This window comes from Ips typographus, linkage group LG15 (genome assembly GCF_016097725.1).
Source record: "Ips typographus isolate SLU linkage group LG15, UJ_Ityp_2.0, whole genome shotgun sequence".
NCBI classification, from domain to species: Eukaryota; Metazoa; Arthropoda; class Insecta; order Coleoptera; family Curculionidae; genus Ips; species Ips typographus.
The window spans coordinates 945901-960226 of record NC_138436.1 but is presented as its reverse complement, the minus strand read 5'-3'; the positions used below and the strand labels follow the sequence as shown (position 1 = coordinate 960226).

At 34.8% G+C, this 14326-nt stretch overlaps 1 long non-coding RNA gene across 1 annotated transcript; it reads left to right on the top strand.

The window, feature by feature from the left end:
- Nucleotides 1-10262: 10262 nt before the first annotated feature.
- Nucleotides 10263-13159, top strand: LOC145738177 (uncharacterized). Its single transcript, XR_014180627.1, has 3 exons — nucleotides 10263-10541; nucleotides 10604-10749; nucleotides 10835-13159. It is a non-coding gene; the product is annotated as an uncharacterized LOC145738177 (long non-coding RNA).
- The last annotated feature ends 1167 nt before the right edge of the window (nucleotides 13160-14326 follow it).

Sequence of the window (14326 nt, the reverse complement as noted above, 5' to 3'; positions counted from 1 at the left end):
TCCACTAAAATACCTAAAAAAGAATGTTACATGTATAGTGTGTCCCAATGTTTCATACCTTTGTAAACTTGCTAAATCGTTGGGTAATTTAGCTTTTTCAACCCTTCCATGTGAAGCTCAAATTATTGCAAATGAATTAAGAAATGTACAAAAAAATACGATTTTTTTAACATTTTATCAACAGAACATAAATAACTGAAAATTGAATTAAAAAGATTTAATTTTAAAATTTATAGACATTCAGTCGATTGGTCCAATAAATATCTACTGTACGCACCCTGTATGTGTTTTCGGTTCTTGAGCTATAAATAATTTATTTACGTTAAATTACACAAACCAAATAGCAAACAGCAATTCATCAATAATTTTTTTCTTGGTTTATTGGGTCTTCTGTCTCACACAAAAAAAGGTTTGTTGGGAAAATGGAATTTCGCACTATTTTCAACTAAGTTGAAAATAACATTAACCTAGTCGTCCCAACACAAGACCACTGACTTAGGCAATGAATGTAGTATCATAGACAAAGAAACTTTTTCAAAAAGACGTAAAATAAAAGAAAGTGCATATATTAGATTAAACCATGACTCCTGTGTTGCTACATCCTCTATTAATATTGACCAAACTTGGTTAAATATTCTAGAGGAGGAGATAACACTTGGTCATATCAAACGTAACTGAAATTTCTTGTAATTTTGTTTTCATTATAAAACCCACCTTTCACTACAACAATAGATAACCTTTCCTATTGGAATGACAAAAGTCAAAATTTATGTCAATTTTTATTGACAAAACCCTTCTCAGAGTTCCATATTGAACATTATCAGGTTTAATATTTATTAAGTTGTTGTTTTCTGTGTTCTGCCGTTGTGTTTTTTCTTTTTTAGATTCTCTGAAGACGGTGGTAGATTTTCCACCGAAACGTCAGCGTTTTTAGGTAACAAGACCGAGCCTAAGTCAGTGGTCTTGTGTTGGGACGACTAGGTTAATGTTATTTTCAACTTAGTTGAAAATAGTGCGAAATTCCATTTTCCCAACAAACCTTTTTTTGTGTGAGACAGAAGACCCAATAAACCAAGAAAAAAATGAGTAATTCGTCTCAACAAACATATAGAACATATCTCATCAATAATTATTGTATTAATTAAATATTTTATTAATGGCTATTTTGATTGTGAATTTTCAATTGAATAGATTATACAGAAATTATAATAAGGAAAATGTCTCCAATAGAAAATGTTAGTGAGTGAAAGAAGAAAAACAATGATAATTGAAAACGGATAGAAAATACAAAGGAAACAAGAGCCAAATAAAAAAAATATTAAATTTTTTTTTAGAAAACCATTTTTAAGTTACTAAATGTACTCTGTATATCCTGAAGTTTGAAAACAAAAATGTCTAAAAATATTTGACAACTACTTACATGTAATTGCAGTTTAGAAAACAGTTGAAACCATCAAGTTTTGCAATATTTCTCTTTATAACTGGTAGTTACGCAACGTATTGTATAATTTTGTAAGTTTAAGAAAAAAAAAATTTGAACATTATCCAAGAAAATTGTCCCAACAGTGTAATACACTGGAAATATCGATAACACAGTCAAAATTACATTTTACTATACTAAAGTTGGTATCCTAATTGGTAAGGATACTAAATCTGCGCCAAAAAGAGGTAAGAAATTCGGAGACCGGTAGAAAGGTAAGAAAGTTAAGTTGATTGATTGAATTGAGGAAGTTAGAATGGAATAAAGAAAAAAAGAATAGTGTTGAAGGAGGAAGACACTGTGTAAAGTACAAAAAAAAATAGTTAAAGGAAGCATGATGGCTAAGGTTGAGACACATATTGAGTAAGAGAGAATGAGATGAAAAAAAGTCGTAAAATGGAGACGGATTAAAATTGTCTTTACTCATAATAAGTAGAAAACAATATGAACAACACAGAGACAATGAAAAGAAGCATACCCAAAAAAAAAGCTAGAAAAATATGGTAGTAAAGTGAGGGTAAAAGTGAAAGACAATATTTCTTTCCTATTTTTCTCCCTTGAAATTCTTACCTACTGACAGGTGATGTTGACGTCCTACCAAGTGTTCAATAAAGCTTTCATCAAAACTGTAATTCCTATTAACGATAACAAGAAACAGAACACATCCTGTGATCCATAAAAATGTGAAATAAGCTTTTCTTATAACCTTTTTCACTAATTGCTTCAGTTTCGGATCAATAATCTGACGGGTCAGTTGTAGTGACTCTTTGATATACCGGGTCACAATATTTAATCTTTTATTATTGCATGCATTTACATGTACAGCAGATTTTAACTACTATTTTTTTTTAAATTCTAAGTAGGATTTGATACAAAAACAAAAAGGGCGTTCATAACAACTAGCTTTATTTTAAAGTTTACAAACATTTTTTAAACGGTCAAATTTACATACAGAAACTGTTATGTGTGTAACTTAAGGGTATACAGCACATATCGTATTAACATACGACAATGCATGCAATAATAAAACATTAAATAACTCGAAAACAGTCAACTTTTAAGACTTCCAACAAGTATACCTTTTTTACATAGAAAACATCTTAGAATCATGTTTTGAGAGCATATGGTCGTTTCAGTTCCGTAAAAAAAAGTTAGAGTCTCTTGAAGGAACGGATAAGGTTGCAGCTAGCGCCCCCTATCAGCTACTACAAAACAAATGAAAGCATCGTATTTAACGCCTGCCAAAACCCCTTTATACCAACTTTCAGTAATTTATATCAAACGACCGTGAAGATATGATAAAAAAACAAAAATAAAATTTCAACTTTCACACCCTGTATCTTTCTTAATATTAATTTTCGTTATAGAACAATTTCGCTAAATCGTATTATTTTGATGTCAGGAATATGCTGTAGCTCTATGTCCCATTACTTATGGTCCACCCTGTATATAGCCATTAATAATAAAGTAATTCAAAAACAATAGCAAGATAATCTAAATATAAGTGTAGACCTCATAGCTGCTGATAAGTAGCATATGGCCCCATGTCGTCAAACGGTTCTATTTCAGCAGAATTGATTCCCGATGTTTCATCCCTTTCTTGTGTTTGGGGCACCACTGGTACCCGAAATTGATATGTCATATCCGGTACATAAGCGTGTGGATATGGCGGATGACCTGGTTGACTCAAAAATTGAGTTCTCCCGTACACACATGTAGCACAAGGACATCCTTGCACAAATACATTTTCCCATGCTCGCCAAAAATCCTCAGGTCGATATTGTGGTTGTTGGGGTGATATGCATATTGCGCAATCACATGTCGAAAACGGAGTGCCCCCATGACGTACTTTCTCGCCAAGTAAAAGTATGGTATACTCCGTATGTATAATTTGAGTCCATAGGCCGAGTAGAGATTTTGTAATCCCTAATAGTTGTATTGGTACCACTCGATCAAACTCTCCTTGCAGTTCCCACAAGTGGTACAGTGCCAATTTGTACAAATACAGTTTGGTGTTTATTTCAGTAACACACCTAATATAAAACAAAAAATTCACAATCCATTCCATTTTTGGCACTTCCGCGAAACTTATAGGTTAACTTTACCCAAGTGTTAATTCACGACCGATTTCTAAAATGACACTGTAAATTGTTGTCCCATTCGGGTTTATTTAAACCAATCTAGTAATTAGTCATTATTCATAACTGCGCGTAGCGATGAATCAAATTTGTCTTATCGCTCGCGAATTAGTTGCTTTCTTCACCAAATGCATAAACAACTATATATTCAAGGTGATTATTACACCGACAACATCATATATTTATCTTATAGGGAAAATTAAACTGATATCTGTTCTTAAATTTTAAAAATTTGCGCAATAACAATTCAGACGCAGATAACAGAATAAAATCCTTGGGCCCTGTAAAAATAGGTACACAGCTCAACATGTGGAGCCGTACATCATAATTGTTACTTTGTTTGAACATTATGCTTAATTGCATTTTTGCACTTTAATCGGTCTGTACCGAACAATGTCTGGTCTCATTGAGATATTATTCCGAACCGGCCAAATCAGCGAATCCCATGGGTTTAAGCATGGTGCACCATTTAACTGTTGGGAAAACATTTCTCTGATAACCTTAACATTTGACAAGTTCATCGTCTGGAAGTAATTTGCTAATTTCAGCATCCTGGCTTTCCGGTGGAGAGGGATCTGAATTGTATTTATACGGTTTTCTTATCACATTCTCCACAGTTCGTCCTCTGACCCATACGAGAGTCTTTTGTAGTGCATTTTTGTCGTGTCATATTTGAAAGTAAGTATAAGTGTTTTTTTCCCTTTTATTCATTATTTCCATATAGTTTTTCTTCCAAAGAGAAATTTACTTTGTTTCGCTATCTAATGTTAACAATATTTTCCCTTTCAGATGGAACCTGGAAACGAAGGAGATTATGAAAAGGGCCGGGGCCGCGGTGCTCGTCTGATGGCCCTATTGGCCGCCCAGCGGGCCCGACGAACCGTGGGTGCGGCCAGCCTCAAACTGGGGCCTGAAGTTGATGCTGGTCCTTCTGCGGCCAGCGAGGTGGAGGCTCCCCCTCAAGTGGCCACTGAGGTGGAGGCTCCTCCTGGAGTCCCAGCCTCCCCAGAAGAAAAAACCGAAGAGGAAGAGAACCGAGGCGGCGTCAACGACGCCTCAACAGTGGCGGCGCCGCGTTTGGCAGTTGAAGCCATTGGCAGTAATGCCAAAACTGTGAATTTGTATTTTTTTTAAAGTAAAAAAAAAACAAAAATAAATAAATATTAACCGAAATGCTTGTATTATTGTAGTTGCGGGGTTCCTTCTGGTGTCCATGGGTCATGGTAATGTAAAATTCTGCTTACATGGACCACTTCAGTTTTAGATTTTTGCGAAATGCCCTTTCGTATTTCATAGTCCACATCAGACATTTTTCGATTTATGTAATAAGGACCAAACCATCTAAGCAGTAATTTTTCACTTTTTCCTACTTTCCTAATAGGGGTGAAAACTTTTACTTGGTCCCCCACTTCAAATTCAACATGGCGGTGTTTACAATCATAACGTAATTTATCTATGTCTTGTCGCCGTTTTATATTTTCAATTGCCAAATTTCTGACTGCTAAACCAATGTCTCTAATTTGGTCGCTTTTACTACTTTCCAAGGGTGGCAACAAGTTTGCTTCTGTTGGTAAAATAGGCTCACGACCGTACACCAGCATGAATGGTGAAAATTTAGTACTATCCTGTTTTGCAGAATTGTACGCAAAAGTCACATGTGGAAGATATTCATCCCAATTTCATTGATTAGTATTAGTATACATAGATAACATATTGGCTAAAGTTTTATTAAATCTTTCTGTTAAGCCATTAGTTGCGGGATGATACGCAGTAGTAAACTGACTCGTTGTCCCCATCTTTTTTAGCAATTCCGTAACCAATTCGGATTGAAAAACTTTTCCTCTATCGCTTAACAATTCCTTAGGTGCACCGTGTTTTGTAATAATTCTCTCCAGTATAAACTTTGCTACAGGTCCGGCTTTGCCGCTCGGTAATGCGTCAGTCTCCGCCCACCTTGTGGCGTAACCTGTCGCTACCACTATCATTGTTTTGCCACTGATACTTCTGCGAAACGGACCTAACAAATCTATTCCAACCTTTTCAAATGGGGTGCCAACTGGGATAGGATGTAACAGACCGATAGGCTTTTGATTTTGTTGGCCTTTCCTGGCCTGGCAATCCGGGCATCCTTTTACAAAACGTTCCACGTCCTTTTGCAACCCTTGCCAATAGTATCTTTGTTTTATTTTCGCTAGGGTCTTTGACAATCCCAAATGGCCACTCAGCGGTTCTGAGTGGTGGAGTACAAAATTTCCCCTATTAACTGTTGCGGTATCACTAAAAGTTTAGTCCGGCCCACTCCATGCGGGTTTATACGGTACAAAACTTCTGATTCAAGCCTAAAATTTTTCGCTTGCTTGCGTATACCAATTGTAGCTTCTTCAGGATGTTTTATAGCCTGAATTATTTCCAAAATGTTTTTATCTTTTGCTTGCAATTCTGCAATGTTACGCATATCCAATAGAAAGGTTGGTATTTCGTCAATTTCTTGTACTTTCGTATTTGCTGGCAAAACAGGATATCTGCTTACGCAGTCTGCATCTCTGTGAGCAATTCCTGATTTATGATGTACTGTGTAGTCAAATTCAGATAATTTTAACGCCCAACGCGCTAAACGTCCAGTAGTCTCTTTCAAGGTTTTTAACCAACATAGCGCATGATGATCTGTCACTATTTTTATAGGTTTTCCATAAATAAAATGTCTAAAATAGGATAGCGCCCATATAGCTGCTAACCCTTCAAGTTCTGTTATAGAATAATTCTTTTCAGCTTTACTAAGGCTTCTACTTGCATATGCTATTGGGTGTAACGCATTTTCATGATCTTCCTGCAATAATATTGCTCCGATTCCATCTTTACATGCATCTACCCTTAATTCACATCCTTTATTCGGTTGAAAATGTGCCAAAACTGGTTCACTAATCAATTTTTGTTTTAGTGTTTCAAACGCTTTGTCATGTATGTCCTGCCAATCAAATTTATTTTGTTTCTTTGTCAGATCATGTAAAGGACGTGCAATTTTTGCAAAATTTTCTATAAACTTCCGGTAGTAGTTACAAAGTCCCAAAAAACTTTGTACACCCTTTACATTTTTTGGCCTTGGAAAATTTTCAATTGAAACTAATTTTGATTTATCAGGAAAAATTCCATCTTTCGAAATTGTATAACCAAGAATATTAATTTTTTCTTTTAAATATTCACATTTTTTGGGTTTTAGTGTTAGGCCTGCACTTCGAAGTCTATTGAAAACTTTACGTAATTTTTCCAAATGTTCATCTATTGTTTTAGAAAAAATTATAATGTCGTCCATGTAAATTAAAACTTCTTTCCATTTTAAATCTCTAAACACTACATCTCCTAACTGTTGAAGTGTTGCCGGGGCATTGCACAATCCGAAAGACATTACATTAAATTCCCATAATCCGTGACCCGGAGCTGTAAAGGCAGTAAGTGGCTTACTCTCTTCTTTTACTTTGACTTGCCAATAACCTGAATACATGTCTAACGATGAGAAATATTGGGCGTTTCCTAAGTAAGTCAAAATATCCTCAATATTAGATCCTAACCACGAATTTTTTACGGTCACACCATTCAGTTTCCGATAGTCTACACAAAAACGAGTTTCCCCTGATTTCTTTTTTACTAATACAACGGGGCTCGCCCAGGGCGAGTTACTTTGCCTTATTATGTCGTATTGTTCCATTTCTCTTATCTGCTCATCTATTATCTCTCTTTCTTTTTGTGCCACTCTGTAAGGTTTCTGTTTTATAGGTTTAGCATTCCCTACATCAATTTCATGTTTAATGACATCGGTTTTTCCCATATATTTTGGTGTTTTTGAAAAAACGTCACTATATTCTGAAAGTAATGTCTGCAATTTGTTACACAATCCTGGGTTCGTTATATTACTTAGATTATGGTCACTCATGGTAATCATTTCTTCATCATCTTCAGTTTCATCAATACAATGAACTGGAATTTTTGTTATATCCATTTCTATATTTTTCTCTAAATAACCGATTGTGGTATTTTTTAATATGAACACTTCTTTAAAACTCATATTTTTAATTTTGATGTACCATTTGTCATTTCTTGCAAAAACATTAGAACAAATCAATCCTCTTGGTCGTAGGTATTTATCGTTCTCGATAAAGCAGTACTTTGTGAACTCGTGCAGAGATAAGGCACAGTTCAGTCGTACCGTTATCTCGCGACCAACCTTGACCATGTAGTCGGTTGCAAGTGTAACCTTAAAACTTTGCGCGGTTGACTCAATCTCGACGTTTGCAAATACCTTATTAGTATCTTCCATTTGTTCTATTTTTCCCATGTTGTTGTTGACATTGTTGCCAAAATGTAAAATCAATTGGTCAAGTTCATGGTATAATGTCACAGTATTGGTATTATAGTCAATTAATGATTTTTTACTAGCCAAGAAGTTATGTCCCAATATCAAGGCTTTTGATAAATTTTGCACCACTAGTGCCTCAACGGAAATAATTGTGCCATTAACTTTTATAATTACCTCAGAATTGCCGAGAGGAAATGAACTGTATAACCTCCTGCTGTTATCAGTTGTATATTGTCTTGTAACCGTCTCATGTTACTGATATAATTTATGTCAACTATATTTTTACAAGCTCCTGTATCAAGTAAAACAGGGACGTTATCTTTATCGTTAACTGTGATATGTACGATTAATGTTTGTTTACTAATGCCCGTAGATGACAATTGGACAATTTCGTCCGGGCGTTTTAATTTTGAAATTGTCCTCTGCCGTTTGGGTTTCTCTGGCCTTGAGGTGCATTCCTTTGAAAAGGCCTTCTGTTTTACCCGAGTTTTTTTATTTTAGCAATCATTCATATTCTAACCTACTTAAAAACTGTAGCACAACAGAACAAACGGAGAACAACACAGCCTCGTGTTCAAATCAATAAACGGTACAGTCGGACCTGGAGATTCCAACTAAATTAATACGGTAACTTTGAAACGGAAAACAAACGGACAACACAACCTAGTGTTCAGAACGGGGAACGGTACGGAGAACTAAGACGGTTTCGAAACGGTAAACAGACGGTTACGGTATGCATGACAGATTCGGACGGTACGAAAACTACACGGGTACAGACGGGGTCACCTTCATTCGTCAGACCTTCAAAGCTTGCCCCCAGGAACAATAAAATTTACCGTTCAGCTGGCTGAAGCGTCGGTCGGTTCGGGGGTCCGGGAAGAACCCACTGCAGCGTCGGTCGGTTCGGTGGTCCGGGAGGAACTCACAGTGCAGCGCGCGGCACATTACCTGGTTACTAGCTCGCGATGTTGCTTCGTTTACTCTACCGCGGCTGCGCGCTGAACCTTTATCGATCGCGGCGGTGCGTTCAACATTCTGTCGCGAAGACGCATTGTAACTTAAGCGTGTGAGGCTGCGCATTGTTTTCTTTAATCCAATACTACATATTAACAAAAAAATTAGTAACTTTGTTACGGTATATGGACAGCGACAAAATCGAATTTGTGTCTGAAATTAAGTATTTGGGTATTCTGTTGGATCCGCAACTCTGTTTCTCAAATCATATTGATTATCTTTGTAGAAAGCTCAGTAAGAAACTAGGGTTTTTTCGACGTATGACTGCTTCTCTTTCGGACTGGACCAAACGGCTGGTGTACAATACTATAATTTTACCACATTTTGATTATTGTTCTTCCTTACTGATTGCTTGTACCCAGGGAGAAATTATGAGATTGCAACTCCAAAAGAACAAGGCAATGAGAATAATACTCGGGTGTAATATAGGTATATACTCCTATTCAGAGCATGTTGACGACATTAAATTAGCTTAACATACGGCAATGCATTGAGAAAACTAATCTTGTAATTGTTTTTAAAGTGGAACGTGGATTGATGCCTCAGTACTTGGGAAAGTTTCTGGAGCATAGGCCATAGGTCAGGGTTTCACGACTACAATATAAGATCAGGGACGAATTATAATATTGAAACCGTTCGACAACCTTGTTGCAGAAATCATTGTTCTATGAGGGCTTACAAATGTACAACTCACTTCCAAATGTTGTTAAATTCTCAAGTAATTTTCGTGAGTTTAAATCTGGATTTTGTAATTATTTAATTAGTATAGTATGAATTTGATAAATTGTTTGGAGACCTTGGTGTTCATTTGTGTATAATATATTGTAATATAATATGCTGTTTTGAGTGTAATAGCCAGGTGATAAATGAATAAATATATAATACGTTCTAACGATATTTTAAAAATCTTTAAGAGATTATTATTCAAATGTACATAGATAAATCATTTAATTATAGTTGTTTTTTGTGGATTTATTTAATTTGGATGGGTTATTATACTTAAGTAAAGTTAACGTATGTAAAGTAATTTGTAGTAGTAGCGATTTTGCTAAATAAACATAAACAACAACAAATATATGGCACCCGAGCACCCACTGTGACGTCACACGAAGAAAAAAGACGGCCTATATTACTACGACTTAAAACTCAGGTTAATATTGCCGTCAAAATACGCCTTACAATTCCGACTTGTTAGCTGTCACTAGTCACTATGCTTTAGCTTTTGTTGTCTTTGTGTTGTTATGTCAAAAAATTGCCTTGCAGCATGCAGCTTAAAATAATTGACGTGGTGCACCGTTTGACAGATGACGATCAGCTGATAACCCTGAGGGAAAAACATAACCAAGAGAGCCATATAATTACTAATGTTTCACTTCTAATATTCTGGAAATAAGCGATTAAAATTTAGTTTTAGAGGTTTTATCGACGTAAAAATATCTGTATACAAAGCAAACTCATATAGGTACCCACATAACATTTTAGCCGCAATGCCATCGTTCTGTTCGGTAGTGAACTGTGGAAGTAATGCTGCGCGGGATGTAGGAGTTAAATTTTTTAGGTAAAACTATGGATCTTCAGAACACTTGAGAACTTCATACATAACTCAAAAGAACCTTTTAGAATACCGTCTGCGATAGGAGCCAACAGAAAAGTCAATAAAATAGCTCAACGTCGTAGACAAGCATGGATTATGGCAATCAAAAGGGATGATTTTACAGAGAGTAAAATCAAATATGCAAGAGTGTGTTCAAAACACTTTATAACAGGTAATTATTTTGTTTTTATAAATATCCAGTCGAAAATTAATATCATTTCAAATATCATCATTCTTTTATCTAATAAATTTTGCAGATTTTTTTGTATAGGTACATAACTACATAAAACAATGAATGTTAAGCATGTAGGTAAATACCCTATTAAAAAACATGTAATTAATGTAAATTAAAGGAAAACCAGCTGATTTGTATGACCAAAGAAATCCTGATTGGGTGCCAACGAAACATATGGGGTACACTTCTCTAGCAAAGATAGCCCAGTCAAAAGGTTTGGAAAGGTTTAAGAGGCTACAGGAGAGAGTAAAAAGCATTTTTTTTTTTTTTGTAGAGCTTGAAGGTTTTTTTTTGCAGTACAGGTAGTTTATATAACATTATTAAATGATTATAGCAATCTAGAATTCCAAATGAAACACAACAAACTGAAGTGGATCAGCAAAATTTGCTTGAAGAAGTTTTAGCTGGACAAGCTGATGTTGTGGAGGTGACACAAACCGGAAATGGTGGTGACAAAGAAGTTACTAAAGAAGACTTGGAAGTAGCTTTGCAACATGCAAATATACACTTTAAGAGAAAAAATACATAAACTTAGTTTAGATGAAAACTATTTTAGGAATGATAGGAAGGCAGTTTTATATTATACTGGGTTTCCTGAAATAAAATATTTAGATAATGTTTTGCAACTAATAGAGCTGTAGAAAACCATACCAATAACCATAACTCCTGTGTTGCTACATCCTCTATTAATATTGACCAAACTTGGTTAAATATTCTAGAGGAGGAGATAACACTTGGTCATATCAAACGAAACTGAAATTTCTTGTAATTTTGTTTTCATTATAAAACCCACCTTTCACTACAACAATAGATAATCTTTCCTATTGGAATGACAAAAGTCAAAATTTATGTCAATTTTTATTGACAAAACCCTTCTCAGAGTTCCAAATTGAACATTATCAGGTTTAATATTTATTAAGTTGTTGTTTTCTGTGTTCTGCCGTTGTGTTCTTTCTTTTTTAGATTCTTTGAAGACGGTGGTAGATTTTCCACCGAAACGTCAGCGTTTTTAGGTAACAAGACCGAGCCTAAGTCAGTGGTCTTGTGTTGGGACGACTAGGTTAATGTTATTTTCAACTTAGTTGAAAATAGTGCGAAATTCCATTTTCCCAACAAACCTTTTTTGTGTGAGACAGAAGACCCAATAAACAAAGAAAAAAAAATAATAGAGCTGTATTTAATCCCAAATTCTAAATTATCCAAATTTCAACAATTAATTCTCACTTTAATGAAATTGAGACTCAATCTCCAATTTACAGATTTAGGAAACAGATTTCTTTGTCATAGAACTACAGCAGCTCGCATATTTGATAACACAATTCATGTGTTATATTGCAGATTTAAAAATTTAGTGGTATGGCCTGAAAGAGAAAATTTACAAGTTAACATGCCATCTTGTTTTAAAAATGTATTTGGCAATAGAACAACAGTAATCATCGATTGTTTTGAATTATTTATAGAGAAGCCTTCCAATCTGGAAGCTGCAGCCAGAACTTGGTCTAACTATAAACATCATCATACAGTTAAATTTTTGATTGGAATATCACCCCAAGGAGTTATTATGTTTATCTCAAATGCTTATGGTGGACGTGCTAGCGATAAATTCATAGCAGAGAATTCCACCTTTTTAAATAACTTGCAGCCAGGTGACTTGGTATTAGCAGATAGAGGTTTTTCAATTTCTGATTCTGTAAGGATCTATTGTGCAGAGGTGCAGTACCCATCATTTTTAAGAGGTAAAAAACAGTTAGGTGCAGTTGAAATAGAAACAACTCGAAAATTAGCAAGTGTAAGGATTCATGTCGAGAGAGTGATTGGATTATTAAGGAGGAAGTTTAAAATATTAGGTGGCATTTTCCCATTAATTGCGTTAAAAAAAGGAGATAATGAATTTGCCTTGATCGCATTGTGGTGGTTTGTTCTGCAATGTACAATTTGTGCCCAGGGATTATACCGCTTGATTAATCTTTCTGTCTGCTTAAGGCGGAAGTAAGTTCCTGGTTAGTAAATCGTTGTCATAAAGTTAAATTATATATGGTTACCTCTGACATGGTTTCTTTTGGTACATATAGAATGACACAATTAATTGTTGAAGAAACATATAGGACTTTTTACGACAACGATTTTTTAAGTGCGAACGTCAATCCGTGTTAAATTGTTTTGTAAATAATATAATTTATGTTAAATAGAGTAGTTTATGGTTTTAATAGTTATTTAAGTGCTGAGAGTGCAATTTTGATGTAGTTGTGAGTTTTTTAATTAATATTCATATAGTTTGTATTATTCTTGTGCGAGTAAAATGTGAGAATGTACTTTACATGAATAAAGAATACTCATAAGTGCAAAATATATCTATATTTTTAAAAAAGTACAAAAGAATTTTCGATGAAAACTAATTTATTATTAAATATTTAGGAGTTACTAACTTAATATTAAAAGAGGAGTAGAATAAATACATCATTTTTTGCTTTTACACTTTACATATCCATTCACCTCCGGGAATTGTCTCCAAACTTAACCCTACACATTGGAGATGGTACCACATAATATCACATGATTTGGAATCACATGCAATCATGGGAGTTTTGGAATCATCTTCTATTTGGCATAAACAGTATAATGTTGGTTTACTGGAACCAGGAATTTCTTGCGCCTTCTGTAAAATTTCGGTCTCGTCAGTAAAAACTGTTTCCTCATACACATCTAGGTCTTTAAAAACTTCCCCTTCCCACAAAGGATTTTCTGGAGAAGCAGAATCTTTTTCCCTAGTGTAGAATTTTCCCAGCAATTCAGGGAGAAGTACTTTTTGAAAAAAATCCTTTGCCTCTCTTTGTTTTTCTGACCAAAAGATCTCATTAAATAGAACTTTAATGAGTTCAAATTTTTTTTTTGTCCAGATAACCAAATAGCATAATTTTTTTCAGTCAATGCCAACTGCATTTGTATCTGGTAATAATAGGCGTGATCTGTCTTTAATGAAAGCTGGCCATTAACTGTTTGCAAAAACGAATTTCTAAATGTCAACTCTTCTACCACAGAGTCTCTTACACAATATGGACACTTAACTTCTAAAAGAGTGGCTTCACAGCAATCACAAGTCATCAGGAGATGCGCCAAAATATGGCCACTTTGGATTGATACACAATCCTACCTTTGCTACAATAAAATGTTTATGTGTTTTTGCCATAAAGGTGGAGAAATCTTTAATGGCATTTTTTTCATGTTCACAGCCATAATCTATTGCTTTTATTTTGTACTGATGCATGGTTGGATAGAAAATCTCCTTAATAAGAGATAAAGAAGGTTTGTCAATTTTTGTTCTACAAGATCTCTTAAACTTCGATGCTGTAATTCTTCCCAATCTATATAAGAACCAACTCTTACACTTGGACTGTCCCCTTGTCTCCTTTTCAATAGTTTCACACTCTTGCAGTGAAATAACCATATCAATTTGTTCACCTAGAAAAATAAAAAAGAGTTTAAAAAATAGCTATTTATGTAACCAGTTACGAAA